The sequence below is a fragment of the Pygoscelis adeliae genome, unplaced genomic scaffold (genome assembly GCF_000699105.1).
Source record: "Pygoscelis adeliae isolate BGI_AS28 unplaced genomic scaffold, ASM69910v1 Scaffold38, whole genome shotgun sequence".
NCBI classification, from domain to species: domain Eukaryota; kingdom Metazoa; phylum Chordata; class Aves; order Sphenisciformes; family Spheniscidae; genus Pygoscelis; species Pygoscelis adeliae.
The window spans coordinates 3,009,116-3,029,591 of NW_008825614.1; positions in this window are offsets into that span (position 1 = coordinate 3,009,116).

The following is a 20,476-nucleotide window of genomic DNA, read 5'->3' on the forward strand; positions in this document are numbered from 1 at the left end:
CAACAAACAACTTGATCCCACCCACGAATATGCAAACAAATGTATAAGTTACGCCAAGTATTTCTCCTTCTAGCTGCCAAGTAAGAAAGGGAGATTGTTACTGTGACTTCTATTTTTAAATACCTGGGAGGTGCTCCAATACTACAGCTAAGGGGACTATATAATACCTAGACTCAAGCTGAAAGAACTCCAACAGCAGCCTCAAAGGCTCGCTGGAATAGCTGAGTGGTGAGATTCTCCATCTAAATGATGTTAGCAGAACCATACCTTCTGCTTTAAGTGAATGCACATATCAACCTCCTTGAGCGTAGCTACTTTGCTAATTGCAAACAGGCTGCAAATATCCTAACTGCTGTCCCACAGCTTTGTTGTGCATGAAACCCAGCCCATTAAAACGTAGCCCAAACCTTACCCAGTCGTCCCCCCTCCTTACTCTATTCTATTTTGGGCTGTGGCTAGGTGTACGGACCGAGCTGTTTTGTTGGACAGAAGCTGGAAGAAAAGGCCTGTTGTTCTGAATGGGAGGTGCGTTATGCGACACGCTGTATGAAGGATGTGTGCTTGGAAGGACTGATGTGCAGAAGTCATTGGTAGGGTGTGTACAGCACAGAGGGGGGAGCCCAGCCGCAGGAGGAAGAAGCCAGGGAGGATGAGGGTGGAAGGAGCAGGGGTGGAGGGACAGAGACTAAAAGGCAGTAATTGGGCCTACAAAAGTCACTGCTGGATGTAAAACACCTGAAGAGAAACTCAAAGGCCTCCTTTGGGGTGCCTAAGGGGGAGAGAATTGCTCTTAAATGCTGATTTGATCACCTTAGAAGAGGTGATCTTCAGGCCCAAATGAGCTGAACTGAATGCAGAACCTGTGGTGAGAGTTAAATCTGTCGAAGTCATCTTTCTGTTACCTTAAAACTTTGCAGGGCTGGGATCAATTTGGCTCCAGGGTATTTAATCCCATAGTTTCTTTAAAATGGTCTCATATGGGTAGTTCCGTTACAGGGGGTGCCTTAGGTCTGGCCCAGTCAGTGTGCTGAAGAGTTTACTGATCTGGGTTGGGAGCAGGTGGCATGAACCATCTTTATTCCAAAACTGCATTTCTCTTAGTGTCAAGAAAACACCAGCTACTCTTTTAGGACAGCCCTTCGCCTTGCTGGTACAACACAAAGAGGTTAGCACTAGCAGCCAGAGCTGAATTTGGCCCATGATGTTAAAGGGAGTCTAAATCACAGAAGGGAGATTGTGCAGCAGAAGCAAACAGGAGGGACTAAGTTAAAGACCAGAAATGGACCTTCCTGTTTGCTCTGCCTGCTCCACACCTTTTCTGCTCCCCTGCTTAGCTATACCAGTGGCTTAGCTCCTAGTCTCCCTGGAACCACTAATTCAAATCCTGGCACGATTGACTCAGCCCCTCTGTAATTTTGAGGCTGAAGGAAACTGTAAAACCAAAGATTTTGTGGTGAAGTGTTTGCCCTAGTATGCTTGACCAAAATTGTCCTAACGCTTTTTGTACGTGGCATGCTGAGCTGATTGGTGTCCTCTCATTGGTTCCTCATTTCTTCTAATGTATTAATTACTTTAATTACTTTACTCAGTATTACTGAATTAGTCACATGTTTTGAGGGGGGTAGTGTAGTATATGTTTACTATCCACATCTTCAGTGAGTGCTAGTTGATGTAGTTCTATTGCCATTCCTGGAGTTATGATGACTTGTATGAGCTGAAGACCTGCTCATTAAACATAACCATTATGATTCACAACAGTCTTGATTTCAGTTTTTAAGGATTATTAGCTGAGATGCATTATTTACTCTTGAATATGAAACAGGCCTGTGGGCAGTTTTAAAAGGATAAATCTGAAATATCTTTTATTATCTGTCAAGCTGGAAGCAGGTTGGATGGGGCTTCTGTTGCTCTTCTTTAAGGGAAAAAAAACAAACATGGGCGTCAACATGTGACCCAACCCATGCTTTTTAAAACTTTCTCTTTAACTTTCTAAACTTAAAAACAACCTTCTATGGTTTTTTTTTTAAATAAAATATTCCTAAAAATGTTCTCCTGACCTGAAAGCTTTGACTGCCAAGATTCAAGTCTTCAAGTATGCTTTTATAGCCAAGTTACAAATCCCTGAAAAATAGATTTATCACCTAAGTAGAAATTAACTTGAACATCCCTAAGCCAAGGTCCACATGATCCCTTTATGCTTCAGGATGAAATGTCTGTTGTTCTCCCTTTTCCCTCCCAACTCTTGTAAAGGCTGACTATAAAAGCTAGGTATAGAGACAAATGCTTTTTAAAAATATGTCATAAATCAGGTCGTTAAAAGATAAAGCTCTCTAACATAAAAACAACTCAAAGCAACTTATCATTCAGTTCTTATTCCAAAGGTCTTCCATGCTCTAAACAAAATAATGAAAACTAACTTTTGTTAGTTAGATGTTGCCAAATACGGTGGTGAGTAAGTGGACTCCTGAGCAACAATCACAGCAGCAGCAGCAGCATTTAACTTGTTGCTCAGGAGTCCATTTATTTGCATTTCTGCAAATAAAGTTCCAGCCCCATGGGACAAAGATTTCACTCTGTAGGTCTGTGGGACTCCTGGTGAGAACATCTACATCACTCTTTCAGTGTTCTCCTTTGGAGGGGGGGAGGGTCCTGGCTGTGTACCACAGTCTGAAACCCCTTGGATTACGGTGATTTTCCAGCACATAAAGCTATCTTTACGGTACCTCTCATGCTCCGTGTCCCAGTCTAGCTCATGTTCAACTCTGAATTCAAAAGCAAACAAAGTCATTAACAAGTAGCTTTGTGCACGGATACGTGGCTCACACAGCTCTTGGGGGAGGCCCACCACCCCTGCAACCGCTCCCCAGAGCCTGCTGCAGCAAGTCCTTTCAAATCTGTTGCTGAGGTCCCCAAAGTTCAAAGAGGCTCCACCAGCAGTAAGCATTTGAACTGAGCTACCGTATTTCTAACAGTAAAAATGAGGATGAGGAAGGTAAAGGTAATTGATAGGTCAGTAGCATTAAGTAACCCTAGTCACCCCCCATTAGACCCCAGGTGTAAGTGGGAATGCCTGGGAAGGAGTATGTCCCAGGCAAATCCAACTGAGCCCCGGGCATCCCAGCTATCCATCCATCTTGTCTCAGAGCCCTCCTGCACCTCCCAGCCAGAGCTCCCATCCACCAGTACTGCTGTTTTGGTTGCCTAACACCGGCTGCTACAGACGTCTGCCCCTCCTTTATCGCTGCAGAGCCCTCCAGCTCTTTCACTTCCACAGTTCCCCCTCCCTCCTGCCAGGATTGTCCTTCCTCCAAAGCCCTTTTCCCACCAGTACACTCCACTCCTTCCTAAGCCCAAACCCCTTCCTCTACATATGACCCAGAAGCTCCAACCTCTCACTAATAATGCACTGCCTCTGTCTTCTTGGCTCCTCCAGCTCTGCCTGCTGAAATGCTGTTGCCTCACATGTTGGCTCTCCTTGCCTGCTACCTGCTGCTGTCATGCTACTGCCTGCCAGGCTCAGCCATAAATGCCAAAACCACGGACCTGCTCTCGTGGGAACTGCAGAAGACTTGGCTCAGCTTGCACTTCCTACAAGTGTGCCCAGATGGGACGCTGGGAGAAGAAAAGGGCACAACAGAGGAAAAACTGGATCTGTCTTAGCTCTCTTCAAGAGCCTTGTTTCTTGGTTCGGAGCAGCTTTTCGGAGTTGTAAAAGCTGTAAGTATTTGTCATTTTTTTCCCCATCACAATGGCTGTAGATTAAAGCTGTTTATAGCAACATCTCATCAGCATGAATTTTGCTAAAAAGCTGTGTTTTATCTGTGGTATTACAGTAAAGTCTATAAAATATCACTCATTGAAGGCATTTTGAAATGCTTGTGAAAAAGGGAAATCGGGGGAGATCACGTTTTATACAGCTGGATAAAGCTGCTGGCAGTTGGTAGCATAGAAGAGATAATAGAGACAAAATAGATTTTTTATGTAAAACTACCCAAGATTTAAGTAAGCAATTCCAGAGTGTAATTAGGGTGGGAATAACCATCTCCACATAGGAGGTAATGAGGAATACAAGCTATTTTTCCATGTAGATGTGTCCATGTGGCTTTAGCATAGGCTACTTTGGAAATGGATCAAATTAAACCTCAAAAAAGGCACTTTTAGTACAGAATAAGAGTGTCCACGTGGGCACTTAAACCACAATAACTAAATTCACACCCTGGCAAGTGTCACAATAGCTTCCCCAAACAGTAACGCCTAATTCTTGCAAGCTAACTGCAGCTGAGGACAGAGACTTGAAGGACTCCCGCGATGGAGAGGTGGTTAGTGTCAGTTGTAGGCTAAAAGAGCTTGAAGCGACGGAAGAGGAAATGACTCAGGCTAAGAGAGGAAAGTCATCCGATGGCACTGTTTATTAAAGGAGGTGGAGGAAAAATATCCATAACACCATCAGGTCCGTGCAAAATATTTTCAAGGTATCAAATTGCTGGTATGAATTACATATCAGTAGATCAGAGGATCCTGTATTTAGAACATGGATAGACAATAGATGATGCTTTTTTTTTCCCAGCCTCCCCTCCCTTTCCCTCTTCTCCAACCCACTCTTTTCCTCCTCTGTAAACTTTGGTGGTTCAGATAAACTGAAACATGGATCTCCCCCCATCTCCCATTAGAGTTTGCAAAAGGAAGTATCTGCAAGCAAGATGTTATAAAACCAGTACTTAGCCATATGCGTCCTTCCTTTATAGTGACTCCTCAGTTGTGGATTCAACTGTCAAGTTATACATTCTCAGTGCTAGTAGAATATAAAATTTGAAGATGAAAGTATAAACAGTTTAATTGTTATTTATTCATACCCCAATTTGTAAATAGCGGCATAACCGCTTACATTAGCCTGAGACAATAAACCACAAAAAGAAATGCCTTTAAATGAACAAAAATAGATTTATGCATCATTTATAGAAATTCCTTCACGCAAAGAGATTTCAGAGCCATCAATGTACACTATGCACTGAGCCATTTTTCACCCGCTTTTGTGGCTGTGTCTGAAGTAGAGCACATTTTGACAAAGACTCAGTGCATTTACATTGTGCGAACTTTGTAAAACACAGCAATATAGGACCTGCAGCATAGTTTTTTTCTAACTGAAACTAAGTAGGAAAGCTAGGTAGGCAGAATGCATTTATTTGCTGAAGTTTGGACAGGATTTTGAGACTAACATTACTCCTGCTAGGCTAGGAAAGGCTAGGAATAGGCTAGGAAGTAGGATTTAGGTAAAAGGTACAGTGATTTTTACGTAGGAGCCCGCCTCCTTAATAATGGGCTAAAGGGCAAATAGGGAGTAAGCGTTCACAAATAAAAGCTAAATCGAAGCATAAAATTCTGTGTCTGGAAGTTCGCATTGACACAAGCACTTCACTCTGGTTTTGGTCAATCTTTGTGTATGGGGTAGGGCACCCAACTTCGTTGAGCAGAAGTTTGAAAATTGTTGTCCATGCATTAGACTTTGTAACACTAGCTTCTTTCCTCAAGTTTCTGAGCTACTTGTTTGCCACAAAAATGGAATGTTTAATTTATCCAAAGTTTTCTCTGTCTTTCTTGCTTGTATTTGTCACAACAAGTTTACCAGTGAAGGAGTATGCTTCGAAAAACCATGTTTGAAAAAGACAATAGCATCTCTTAAGGGCTGAGGAGGGAGTCTTGATGTGACTTCATTAAATGCCACACAAAATATTTCAAAAATTTGTGAGAACTAGTTCTTGAAATGCTGCTAAAGAAAAGATACATTCTTACCCTGCCCCCACATTGCTAAAACTCTGCTTTGCTAGGTTTAACCTTTGTAGCTCATGCATTCAGTGTGGGATTTGAGTACCTCAGCTTACACTAAAAACCAGAGATTTCAAATAGTAAAATTCCTTCTCCTTTTCATAGAACAGCTTATTTGAATGAAAAGACTTGCTTGTTATTCTCCACAAAAATATCTTATTTCTAAAATCTAATCCTCTACTTCTGTTCAAGACGGATCTTCCCTCATTACCTGCTTCTGTCATAGTACAACTGTTAAGACACATAGGCATTTCAGGAGAGTGGCAGCAATTAAACAAAGTAGGTATCGATTTCATTGCCAAGTGAAGCCTGGATTCTTTTTTCGGTATGATCACATACACTGCTGTGCATATATAGTGTCACTCCAAGATTTGCATCTAAGTAAAATGTCTATAAACATAGGTGGAACAAATTTCTGTGCATATGTGTGCACACATGTGTGCGTATGGACACATGGGATCTGAAATCAAGGGAAGTCAATGGAAAGACCAGCACTGACTTTACTATGCTTCATGTTAAGATCTACCTCTGTTAAAATTGATTCATTCTCCCTTTCGCCTTTACTGAGTTGCCAGGCAGGAACTATGTTTGCCTTTGTTTGTACAGTGTCTTGCACAATAGGCCTTTTGAATAAGATTTTACTATCTGATTACTGTATATTAATGCATGTGATGTAAGTTTATTACTCACCTAGCCAGCTTTTATCTTGTTTCTCCTTGAAACAAAGGAACTGCAGAGCAGAATAGGCTTAAATAAAGTCAGCTGAATTAGAGTTCTGTAATGCACTCTAACTGTACTGTTTGATCACATATATATACACAACCTTTATTTCTGACTGTAATGTCAGATGATACTAATTCTTTCTCTGCCTTCATTGAGTGAGTATTTTACTAATGAACATTTAAAGGAATGGATGGGCATAAACTACAAAGTTCAGGTGCTAATATGAGTTTATATTTTCAAGAAGTAACATTCATTTTAACCCAATAAAGTTTTCTTCCAAATTAAAAAACAAACAAACAAACAAAAAAAACCCCAGAAAAACATTGACTTGAGCATCATAGAAAAATGAAATTCCAGGCTGATTCCTCTCACAAAGCTCATGGAAACTTAGATTTGAACTTTTTCTAAGGAACATCTCTCTGTTAAAAGGAAAGCTTCGATAAAAATGTAAGAGTGATGTAAGATGATACTGGTCCATAAGGAGCAGGGGCTAGAGAAATATCTGTGAGACATGTGCAGACTAAAGAAGAAGAAAATCAAAAGGCTTGTGAAAGCAAGTCAGAAATTACTCTTTCATTTAGGACTGTATGTGGCAAGGAGGAATTTTCATCTCAAAGAGCGCTATTGAGAAAAATAGCAAGCTAAGCTCATTCCCTGCTGCCTTCTGTCAGTCTGACTATAGGCTCTCAAAAACTGTTTGAAATTGCAAGATCTTCTAGCTTTAAGATGATACAGCAAGAATGAAATGGAAGGGGTAGAAGGCAAAAGGCAATGTAGGAAAGTAATCTTGCATAGCATGTGTTAGCTGTCAAGAAAGCGTGAGTTAAGTGAACCAACTGGATAGGGGTGGGGTTCGATTTGTTTCTGTGATAGAAAATCTGAGAGAAAAAGCAAAGAGGAGAGAAATTATTTTACTGCCTTGATTATTGCCCACCCCCCAAAAATCTCTTTGTTCTATTTTTCACAACCACAAGTCCTAAATAAACACCAGCATCCTCACTAATTATGTCGTATGTCAAGGTGCTCTGAGAACTGCCTGGAGGCTAAATATATTCCGTAGTGTCCTAAATGCTGTGTTCCACGGTCACTCCCTCCCCATAATTGTAGGGAGAGGACAGGGGTAAGTCTTCAGGGTCTTATTTTTGGTGAACTACACCATTTGTACAATGACATCTTGCAGTCCTATATCATCTTCCTTTCTGGGTCTCAAGCAGATTTGTAAGCTTTACCAGCAATGATGCTCAATAGGAATTTTAGAGGAATTCTTCAAAAGTCAGTAAGTGACGTTCCTTGTATATGAAGCATTGTTCTTCAAAAAAAGCAGAGCTATGCTTCCGTGTTTCTTTGTCTTCTTGATAGAAAATATTCCTGTCAGCTCATACGCTTCCATTGATCTATCGCTATCCTTGCCTTTCACATCAACAGGCTTTCACTCTTCCCCTCGCCCCATCCATGCTCCCTGGTGAAGCAGGTTGCTCTCCTCTCTGAGTTGTTCCTTGCATTGGCAGCAGTGGTGGCAGGTGAACCCTCCCTGGCAAGCATGCTGGGGGAAAGAACGTAAGAAGTATGTCTCCTACAGAAATGTATTTGCCTCAGCAGCTTTATCCCTTTATACCGCAAAGCTTAAATCAGTCCACGGCATGAAGAAAGATGTAGTAGCGCTAGTAGATGGCTCCTTTATGGGTGTGTAAAACCTCACAGACAGGCTCAGAGCTTGCTGCAGAAATGCCTGGGTGAGCTTTGTTCTGTGCTGTGCAAGGGGTCAGACTGGCCACCGTCTGCAAATACAGAGAGTTCAAACCACGACCGTCATATTGCTCATGCCTATCAACGGCTTACAGGATTACTGATTACAGAGGGCCGTTAACCCCCACACAGGACCTACTGGGAACACAGAGCGTAAATGAATCATGATTGTCCCTTTCAGGCTGATCTGTGAATGTGTGTAGCCGCTCCCTGTCCACAAAGACTCACGTGTGTAGAGTGCCACAGAAATGGTCTTGCCTTGTTAAATAGATGTGGAAACTTAAAGGAGGCTGTATAGAGCCTCAGAGTCCCGTGCTGCCAGTGTGCTCAGGAGCACTCATCTTTATGTGCCTTCCCAGCTGTCGTGAACAAGGCTTCCAAACACTTACACAGTGCCTACAATACATAGCTCATCCCAGTCAAGAGTGAGGTGGTTCCAGATGGCAAAAGAAAACACGAGGCCTTCGTTAACTCTTTGGCTATGTCCTCTGTAAAACTGTGGTCTCTGCTCCTTAAACGCCAGTTAGCATTAGTAACCAGAAACTACATCTTCCAATTGGGCCGAGCAAAAAAGAAGCTCACACAGTGAAGTCCACATCAGAAGCACATATGCTGTGTCTACACAGACAGTTTAGCCTGACTCTCAGTTCTCCAGATTGTTTTAACACTGTTTGCATCCGAATGGAGAAAAGCTCCAAGCTGCATGTAAGTGGCATTCCCTAAGCAAGCCTGAGCCAGTCGCATCTTCCCACATCTGAGTCACAGCAGGCCTGTATCCTCCCCTGTGGTCACAGCCAGGACTCAAATCACCCATCAGCACCACTGCTGGTGCTAAGTTCCTGCAGGACCGCAGTGCCCACCATGGAAGTGCCCTGCTGCTCCCCACTCCCTGTAAGTTCTCAGTTCAGCCTTCCTGCAGAGGCAGGGTACAGACCAAAGTAGCTTACTTTATCAGGTATTGTCCCCTGGATGCCACTGCTACTGTCCCTGGCACATGCTGTTGTCTCCACGATTGGCTATACCTCGCCGTGGCTGCTTGGCTATACCTCCTCGTGGCTGCTGTGCTCAGCAGGAGCTGCGTGAGTCAGAAGCCCTGGCCTGTCACTGAAGTTAAGATCTTGCCTCTGTGAGGAGCAGGGATGCCTGCCATCTGGACAGACTTCAGACATGGCCAGAAGTATGGCTTGGCCACAGCTCGGTCATGCTCAATCTCAAGCCGAATGTGAGTATGAACGCAGCAATTTAAGAGTTGACAGGGCGACAAACCCAGTGACTTATGTTTCTTCCTTAACCACAATACTTTTCATCCTTCAGGAAAGGTCCACTGACAAGGAGCTGTTCTAGATACAGAAGTCCTCTCTGACACGCATTAAGTGAGGTGTCAGCTGTTCACAAGGAGTTATTTAGATGTCTTTGAAAAGTGAGAATGTGAATCAACAATTCAAAGGGCAAATTTGGGATAGAGGTGGGCCTTATGGCAGGAGGACAATGTAAGGAATTGTTAACGGTTGACAGGCTGAAGTGTATGTTTGTAAGGCTGATTCCCCTAGACTAAGTCTTATGAAAACTTTAAGTGTATTTGCATCCTCGGTACATCTCCTGCAAAACTAAATTGGCTTATTTATTGAATTTCCTCCCAAATACGTATTTCTATAAATGGCAGGTTTTTCAGGAAAGGCTGATCAAAATCTGACAAGTAATAGAAGAAACATATTAGAAAAATTTCATTTCCCCCACTCGTTCTGGTGTTAATGAAGTTTTAACAATATATTATTACAGTTAGTTCTGATCTCACTTATGGTAGGGTTATTCCCAAGTGGCTTCATTGACTTCAGTATCCTCACTTTAGCTTATACAACCAGACTCTGATGTAAAATACTGTGTAAAAAGCCTAGCACGCTAATCTCTGTCTTCTGTTTCTCGTTTATAATTGTGAAGTTCCCAACTGCACTGAGATAGCGAAATGCAGTTTAATGGATGTGTGCAATGCTACAGTTCGCAATGCCTTTTCAGTGGCTTTTTTTTCTCTTCTCTGCTCTAAATGTGTACTTATGTAATATTTTGGAAGTCACATTTTTCCAGATGTCACCTGGTTATGAAGACCTCTTTAGAGATAAGTATTTCAGTGAAGCCCTTTTTAGAATTACTGTCCCAAGCACCATGTCAGTTTAAAAAACTATAGTACAGAGCTTTCTTCTGTAGGCATTGAGAAAGGAGGAAGACTTATCTTGTCTGTTCTTCTGATCAACTGCAACTCTATCCTCATTTTGCTTAACACACTCTCTGGTGGTTTGTCTTGTCTAGTTTTAAATGATTCATACAGTAATACTTGAGTATCAGATAAAAGAGCAGTAATTTCCTGGGACAAATATTTGGAAGTATATATTTCCATTTTTAACAGCAATTAGTGAGAATAAGCGAGGAATCTATAAACTAATCAATTACTTGATCATATTCTTCTTGCTTTACTTTGGAAGCGGTTCCTTGAGGCTTGGTTCTTTTCTCATTGCCACTTGTGTAATTATGGAGCAACTCTTCTAAGTAACTGGAGTCACCTCAGAGTAAAACTGACATATGTGAGAGCTGAACCAAGCGTGATGGAGCTACCTCTCCAAGAAAAGCAAGCAGCAGTCAGGCCTTAGCTAAAATATTTCTGCCCCTTCGTCAAGCGGCAGCAAATTTTGATGTCTTGTAGGTCAGGTTTCCTCTCTAAGAGCAGGATACAGAGGTGCTGACTTGGGTATTTCCTTAGGGTAATGTGTCTATTTAAAGAACATACAGACACTTGCTGATTACCACAAGGGTGGTTATAAACAGCACACAGTCAATTCCCCCTTGCAGAAACACCACGGCCTCGTCCCAAGAAACAGATGCTTTGGCATCCTTTCTTTTCAGGGCGCTCACAAAACTGAGAGGCAGCTGTTTAGACACATCCAGCACCCCTTTCTCTCCTCCCTCCCTGCCTTTCAATGGGGGAAGGCTTTGCCCAAGGTTCTGACCCCATGGTGTGGAAAAGTGGCTGGATCATTAAGCCTGGCTTTTATATCTGTGCTCTGTTACACAAAGGACGCTCAGAAAAGTCTAAATGCTCAGACAAAGACGAGAGCTTCAGCCCACGGAGTATCCTTAACAATTTTGTGTGCGTGGTTACTGCTTGGGATTTTTAACTTTTCGGTGAAGAATTTTATCATGGGTGTGATCCATCATGTGCAAACCATTAACTCCTTTCACCATAAACATGTATTTTCAAAAACAATAGTGCTCTTTATTAAAGCACTTAAAAATAGCATTCTAGTGCAAAAGGTTATCCAGTGCCTTTCTACTGTAGAGTATGTCAGCGACTCTTTGACAGTTGGCAGTGCATGTCAGTGATTTATTTGTGAAATTCCTAGAGAGCAGGGGCAAGCTGCATAAAAGTCTTGATGTGTCAAATTCAATGAAGTGTAGTAAAAAATGTAATGGCTGATAATGCAAACATATTGAGGTTGCAAACTATATACTTTCGGTCTGCAAAGCTGTTGAGAGTTGGAATCTAAGGACAAGCAAACGGGAATCGTTGTTGCAAAGCTCAAATTTTATTTTAATGTGGTCAGGGAGGGACTTACCGGGGTGGTGGAAAGAGAGGAAGAGGCTGACGTTCATTGACACATAACAAGGGATGGGGGCCACTACCTGGCCGCACAGGCCCGCTGCAGGTGAAAGCTGGATCTGATCCTAGGACAAAGCCCTGGTCTTACCCTGATGCAGGAGTCTGGTAATGCTGACTCTCCTTAGGGCCTCAAATCACCAGCTAATGTAAATCAACATTGCTGTATTGCTTTCTGTTGATACAGGACACGAGCTGGTTCCAATAATTTTAACCTAGCCTGCGGATTTATACCAGCTGAAAACCTGGCTACAAGCAGACTGTGAGGGAATTTCCTTGACTTTTCTCCCCCTTCCCTTTAGAAATAAATTACTGCTGCGTGTTTTCCATTTTCCTATAAGCTTTCTATGCAATGACCCAAACACTCCAAAATAAACACGTACATTTCCTTCCTTGGTACTCTATGTCAGGATCTATTTAACTGCCTCTGCAAGAGTAAGCGATCCTAAAAATCCCACCGTTGTGATTAAACAGAAGTTTCTTTTATTTTTAGAACCATCTCTGAGTGTACGTGTTACACCTCAGCCATACTTCCCACCGTATTCACATTCTTGCAGTGCTTCTAAGTGCATTTCCTAGGGCTGTACACTGCTATTGGACTTACTAACCACCATTAGACAAATTTTGCTATAACTTGTTCTAATTCAAGTCTGGAGTAAATGCAGCCATTCCCGAATAATTGTGAGTGTGTAAGCTGATAAATGTACAGTGGAATCTCCTGAAATGAAATGGGATGAAAGCTGAATTACCATGCAGCAAAGTAGGACCTGTGATCTCGAGTACGGCGACCTTTCCTTAAAATGAAATTCTAGCACTGGAGTGTGTGTATGTGTGAGGAAGCAGGTAACCAAACTGCTGCTGCTGCAGATACGTATTACTTCTTCCTGTATTTATTTATTTATTATCGCTTGTATCGCAGTAACAACCAAAGGCCTAAACTGAGATCAAACAATTGTTTTGTAGGTTGCTATAAAATACATATATTAACATACATAATTTATTTGGGCTGGCTCTAGACCTAGAGCGAGGACAGCAGACCGGGATGGTAAGGGAAGAGGCAGGAACAGTGTGGCCCCTCTGTCTTTTTTGCCCACACCTGTGACAGCGTGTGGAAGCTGCTGTGCTGAGGAAGAGCTTGGTAATATGGGATAAAGATGACTGATATGGTTGGGGCTGGCCGTACCCAGCAGTAGCAACCACTGCCCCGTCCCTCCCCATGCCTCGGCAGCAACGGGAACGGACAGTTCAGCTCGCCAGAGGTTTTGTCCCAGTTACACATCCTTGTCTTCTGCCACGGAAGTGGCAAGGCCCTCTCTGCCTCTGGCCACTGTATCATTTGAGTTGCAAAACTCAGTTTCACCTATAGCTTCGGGAAGTCCAGAACTGGCTTTAACGGGGTATACTGGTGTCACTCCACACACACCACATTCCTTTGTGCTGGTGGAGGGTCTGGCCACAGGGGTTGTCCCAGACAGTTTACCATCTAACTTAATGCATTATGCAACCAAGAGGTGTGAGCACAAAATTTGGTATATTCAAGCTTGGTTTTCGTTTTACAGAATAATCTGCTCAGAGACAAGATGTATTTTAAGTGCCCCATGACTGGGAATGTGGGTACATGCTTGCCCCTCTCCCTGTGTAAAATCCCACCACTTTGAGGTAGTGGCCTTGTAAATGCACCCTGCCCACAGAGATTTTGGCACTGGTGTGCATGAATGCAGAAGTCACAGGGCACAGGGAGTCCAGTCCTGCATCATTTGAATAGGCCAAAAATACCATTCAATAGGCCCTATTTTAGCCTTTGGGACAGCAGTGAACGAAAATCATTGACAGGTCATGAAGGTACCGCAGCAAGATATGCATGCGTTTTCATAGGAGGTGCAGCACCACATCTTTCGTGGGAGAGGCTATGTAAGATGAGGCCAGCATGCTCCTTGTCATCTGCGCTCAGGGTGTCCCAGCAGGAGTTAACGCAGCCCTGTGCTGACCAAGCTTCAGCTGGCAAACAGCTGCATCCAGACCATGGCCCCAGTCGAGAAACAGGGATTTGCCGACCAGGACTTTCTGTGTAAATTGGTGATTTCAATTTAAACTTCTTGCTTGCCTGTCCTTTGCCTTGCCAGGGTCTTGGGCTCCAAACCCTCCAGGCAGTTCCCTGGACTGCAAGCCCGGGTGCCTCGGCTTTTCAGGCTCCCAGCTCTTCTGCTTTCTGAGAGGTCTGTGGACCACTGAGATCAGGGGCTTCCAGCCTTCCCTAAATCTGCAAGTTGCCCAGTGTCTCCAGTGGCTGAGTCTCCCAGGCTGGTTTATATCCCTGAAATAGCTGACTCCCGAGCACGGTGGTTTGTGTGGAGGGCTGCCCTGGGATTCTGCTTCCAGTTTCCCAGGGGAGCTGGGGAAATACATCCTGTCCAAGAAAAATGAACTGCTACTGCTGCTGGAATGCTTTTTACTTCTTTGAAAAACGTTAGGTCTTCATGCGTTGTCCTGAGCTGTAGCAATGTGCTCCGCTTACAGGGCTAGGCAAAATAGGCAAAAGGCTGTTGGGGTAGAAAAAGGGACGTAGTTTCCCAAGTGCTGACAACATTTTGATTTTTTTTCCTGAAGTAAAAAGTCTGCAGCAAAAGAGTAGCTCTCTTGGAAAAAAAATATTTCATTCTTTTTCTCTTTATGCACCATTTTAATATTTTTCCACGTGTTTCTGATCATCTCAGGGAGACGTATAGTTTTACCAAACTCCAGAGAAATAAAACTCTTGGTGAGCTAGAAATCAGCTAGATCTCAAAGATTTTAATAACGCCAAGGGCTATGAGTGGAAGCTAGTGATGCTGAAGGGTAGGCAACGCTAACGTGTAAACCCAGGCATAAGGAAGGGGCAGAACTGCCATTGACTGAGAGCAGGACTGAACTCTAGGTCATGCCAAAAGGCAAAGCGAACCCAGTGTTTTACTTCGGTGTCCCTCCCAGCCTGGCTCAGCCGCACACGCAGATTCCTCTCGCCCACGGACAGGGTGCTTTTAAGCAGGATGGACTTAGCTGGAACCAAAGGTTTTTGCTCAAGGCCTCTCAGCTCTGCACTGAGAGCACAAGCTCTGCTAAGGCACTAGTTAGGCTCCACAGTTCTCCCCGGTCAAAGAAAGAGAGAGACGCAAAATTCATTAGGAGGGCGCCAGGGAGCAGCCGACCCTAGCACGACACAAAAAGCGCGGGCTGTAGCAAGGTATGCCGCCATGCAGCACTGCCATATTTCCTCAGCTCCCTGATTTCTCCCACCAGCTAGAGCTGAGGGGCAATTCGCACAGCCCGTCGCTGTGCTGTGCCTGACACACTGACTCACGAGGATGGGTAGAGGAAGACACACCGGAGAGCAGCGGGAGCTGCTTGCGAGGAGTGGGTCATGCCGGGGCTGGCATTCTCTGTTCACCTCCTGCAGGTTCCACTTGAGGAGCAGATGTCTGGTGTGTCTCAGGACTACGTTTTGCTGCAGCCGACCCAGTCACACTGCAAGTGTGCGGTGTGGAGCCCCTCCCACTGCTCTTGCATGCTCTCGGGTAGGAGAGATCTATTTACCTAAGTCCTTCTTCCTAGTGTTTCTTTTTGGCACCCTAAAGGCATGGGTGCAGCGGGATGGTGAACTTCCACTGTGTCTAATGCTCTCCTTTTCTCCCCACGAGGTAGTCTTCAATCCCTTGAGAGACCCATTAGATCTGCAGTCTTGCATACTCAGTTAGTTTTGGGTGCTCAGCTGCGGGTGCCAATAATAGAAATGAGGCATCTAATCACTTGGTTTGGAGAGGCAATTTGGACACCCCACTGCTTTTTCCAAACATTTCTGGGCCTAATTGGAATGAGGCCCATTAACTTCAGTGGGCTTTGGATGATTTCCTATATACACAAAACTTGAAAAATTATGCTTTAAAAGGAATACCAAAGTTAAACTGGGAAATTTTAACAATTCTTTTTGTATTTTAATTTAGTGGCTGTATGCTGACAATATAATTAGAGAGATGCTATGTTAATTAATGCCAGATGACATTAGTGGGACGGCAAAAGCATCCAGTTTTCTAAAGAATAGTTCACAGTTGAACTGTTCCTCTCTCCCCACCCCATTTTTAGCAGAGAACTATATTCAAAAAGTCAGAGACAGCTGAATTAAACCAAAAGTCAAACCATTTGCAAATACCAGTAGTGTGGTGTATCTTAGCACGTTACTTTCAAGCCAAATCTAGTGTTATTGCAGAAAAATACATTAACAATGTTTCCTTAGCACCTACAGATAAAAAAGAAGGAAGGTTTGCAGGACCTTGCGCTATTGTGTTTGAAGTGGGTAGCGGACAACCTAGCTGGTAGTGTGGTGTATCTTAGCACGTTACTTTCAAGCCAAATCTAGTGTTATTGCAGAAAAATACATTAACAATGTTTCCTTAGCACCTACAGATAAAAAAGAAGGAAGGTTTGCAGGACCTTGCGCTATTCTTGTGTTTAAAGTGGGTAAATGGAACCCTCCCTGCCACTGCAGCCGAAGGAGCTGGACCTAGACTTGAGCTTTATATAGCTGAGCACTTGAAAGGTAATTTTGGTTCAGGGTTTGTGGATTTCTTGGGATCCATCAGATAATTTGAAAAGGATTTGCAGTGACAAGGCAAAACATGTTCACATTCAGTGTGAGTCCATATATGCTGTGTTCATATACTGTGTGAGTTCATCTATGTTAAACTTCAGTCTATACGTGTAAAATTACTAGGAGGTCCATACCACTACAGGAAATTTGATAGGGCACAAAAATTAACACCCCATGAGAACTATAGCCTTTATTTTAATATAAGCTCACATATTTAATATTGCATCTATACAGATATTTATCTATGGATGTAAATATTTATATATTTAAGTTCACTGTTTTCTGTCCTATATATGTCTTGTAGATCCTGCCTTGAGTAGAGTTAGTGAGCTAGAAGTGTTATATTGGGGAATATGATTGTATCCTGCTGTGTCAGCAGACAAAAATTTGTAAGGGCATTTGTACTGCTCTAGATAGGACTTAAAAATCTTCTGTAGGTGGTCTTAACAGCAATAGGGCAGCATAACGAAGTTGGCAGGACTTCCTTAAAAGTCTTAATTTTCCTGGAAGGAGAAGAGGAAAAGGTAAAAACGAAGGCTGGTACATCCCAAATGACAGGAATGTCTCAAATGCTGCTCCTGGGTGACACATGGAATCTTACACCAGAGCAAAATAACGTGCCTGCATAAAACAAAACACACAGCCCATATAAACTCACGCAGCCAGGTCAAATGTCTTCAAAAACTTTGTCATGTAAACACTTCACATGCGCAGGCTGATCAGGTAGCGTCCGTCCTTGCGCAAAGTGCCATAATGGTGGCCTAAAAGCACGAAACCACCATTAATGCCAGTATTGTGGCCTCTGGCTAAACCAACTGAAGCATAACCGTGTGCTTATGCATGGCCAGGACTGAATCTATATTGGTGCTTATCTGACAACCTATCCATCAGTACTGGCCGTATGGGCCAGGGACCCTTGGCCTATCTATGTGTGACAGAAAAATTCTCTTTACTAATATTGCTAATTCACGGCAGGCAAACTTGAAGTTGCACAAACCCACTTACCTTTCTGAAGTAACTCTACATTGGCTTTGCATCTGCTTTGCATAGAGTTCAATGCCAGGAAAAGCCACAGGAAAATTAACTCTTGTCTCAGCTTGTCTGACACTCTGTTAACAGGGAAAGCTTACCATTTATCTTGAGGCTGGAGCTGTATTTTACATTTCCTCCCCCCACCTCGCAACCTCTGACGGGTGGTGAACGCTCATATATTCTCAAAGTTAAAATGTCGCTGAATTTATTGTATAATGTTTAGGATTGGGCAAATCTGAGAGGCGTAAATACGTGGCTGACGGGATTATACTTGGCCTAGTGCTTGATACCATAAGGGAAGCATCTTGTCAGAGTAAGGAGCTGTGACTGGTGATTTGCCCTCAAAGATCCGTATCCACAGAGGATCCAGAAGATGGGGACTGGACTATTTTAATGCAAATGTGAAGAAGCCTTTGAATTGATGAATACGCTTTAACTTAACAAAAGTATTTCGCTCCAGCACACTGAAGTGTTTTGGGATTTGAGGACGTGCATCTTCTTTGCCTGCATTCAGAATTCTCCGTGCAAATTGCACTGGAGAAACAATCACTAAAACAAAGTCGGTAACTCATAGAACAGCACTTCTGCAAAATCTAGGAGGTTTTGCGTCGCTTGTGCTGACTGTTTACCAGCTTTCTTATCAATTCAGTCTATGGGTTGGCACTTAGTATTTTTGATCAGCTCATTTATTTCAGCTTGTTTTCAAACCACTTCACACATAAGCCTGAGAAGATATTTCTAAACAAAATTTAATTAAAGCAAACAGCAATTTTATAATAGACATTTATAAACAAATTCTGCACAAAAAAGAAAAAAATCAAGCTTTGCATTCTGCTTTTTCCGGAATCCTAACAATTCATTTTCCGTCCCAACGATATGCAAAATGATTGTTTGCACATTTCATTGAGATCGTATGGAGATACAACGATTCAGGCCGTCATCGGGACCTGAAGTTTTCACAGAGAAGGTTCTACCAAAGGCAGCTGCTCTCCGGATATTCTTCTGATCCCAGCTGTGACTGTGTGGGTTTAAAGATGAACAGCTTCTCCTTACACAAAGCCCTGTAGATGAGAACAAACCATCAAAGCTGTTTGTGGAACACCAGCATTATGTGCAGAACTGGACAAGTTTTCCTGTTACACAGGCGTTTTCCCACTGCATTAGGAAGAACCACAACACTCAACCAGTTTTCCTAGGGGGGGCAAAATACGAAAGTGAGATCCGGCTATCCTAAAATTGCTGATCAGGGCGTTTACCTCAGTTACCGAACATCTGCATTCGAATCCTTTCCTTGCCTCTTTCACACCACAGATGGGAATGTGGGTTTCCCACATCCCAAGCTTGTGGTTTTACCACCAGGCTACTTGTTCTTTGAAAGCAGGTCTTTCTTTTGGTTTTTACATCTGCTCATGTGAGGTAGCCGACTTAATAAGCAAACTGAATCACTCAGTTTTAACTCTAATTTGCGAGATGGTTTCATGTTACACTGTCATATGTATTTTTGCGAGTCTCTTTTATTGAGGTTGTTGGGAAACCATCTAATAGGGACATTTAACACAAAAATGACCAGGTTACTAACGCTTAAATCACTGGGAGAGGAGAAATGGAGGTCACAGAGTTTCCCAATTTCATTTTCTCCACAGTTCATGGCAATATATACCCTCCCACTGCATATGAGTATCCTTACAGAAGCTCCCATAGGACTTTTGTTACTGATTTCAGTGACAGAAAAAGACTCGTTTCAAGAATACAAGAAGAGCTCGTCTGATCTTTTGCGGTCTCTGCCTGAAGACACACCATGTTTCACACAGCAGCTCAAAGTTGTGTTTGTTTTCCACCCGAGCCTTAGCATCAGGGAGCAGTGCTGAACAACACCAACAGGGGCTTTGGCTTATTTACGTGAATTAATCACAGGAACACACTTTCTAAATTAGATGGCATAGTCCCAGAGGGTTAATGCCTTCGATGCTCAGCCGGGTATCGCCCAAAAGCAGAGCCCCTGAGATGCACGCTGAGAATGAAAGAAGCTGGAAGTTGTCACAGGCAGTTGCAGAGAACAAAGCTCCAGCCTCCTAAATTAAAACTCTTGCACACCAGATGTGTAGACACAATGTATTTATTTTTGACCTTCCAATTTAAAGAGGGAAAGCAAAACTGGCCAAATTAATCCCTTGTGTGAGCCAGTCGACATGGCTGGAGTTACCCTCGGAATAAGCTTCGTTAGGAGTAACGTTCACTACCTTTGTCCGAGACCTGGCGACGGGTTTCAAATAAATCTTACTGCTTGGGATGTAACACAGGCATATAAATGACATTGTATTAATCTACACATTAGAGCCTTTCCATTACAGGGAATTATGTTTTTGGCCTTTTAATAAGCAAGCAGGCTTCACTATGCAATTGTTAACTTGCTTCCAAAAAACCCCTGCGTTTATCAACTTTTATGCAGAGCATCCCGCTAGCTATAATAAAGCCTTGCGTTTTATTTTGTAAAGAGTGAAAGCCGACCAACTTTAGCGGGCGCCTAAGTTTCGCAGCAGTTCCGCAAGGCCTCTGCTGACATTTTCGTGACCGGCTACGGATAAAAATGCTTTTTCTGTTTAGCCAGACGCTGTCTTACGCCTGCCTCGGCCGGGCAGCCAACGCGCTCCCCTCAGGACGAACCGGCAGAAAGCCTTACGGCGGCACTTGAGCCTCTTTTCCTCAGCCCCCCCCCCGCTCTGAGGAGCTGCGGCGGGGCGCGCCGGGTCCCCCGTCGGCGATGAGGGAGGGGGAAATGGCGAGGAAACGCTGGAATTGTACTTATTTCCCTTCACCACCCTCGAGCGCACGCTTCCCGGCCAGGCTTTCCCTCACGCTGCGACACAAAACGCCGCCTCCGAGCC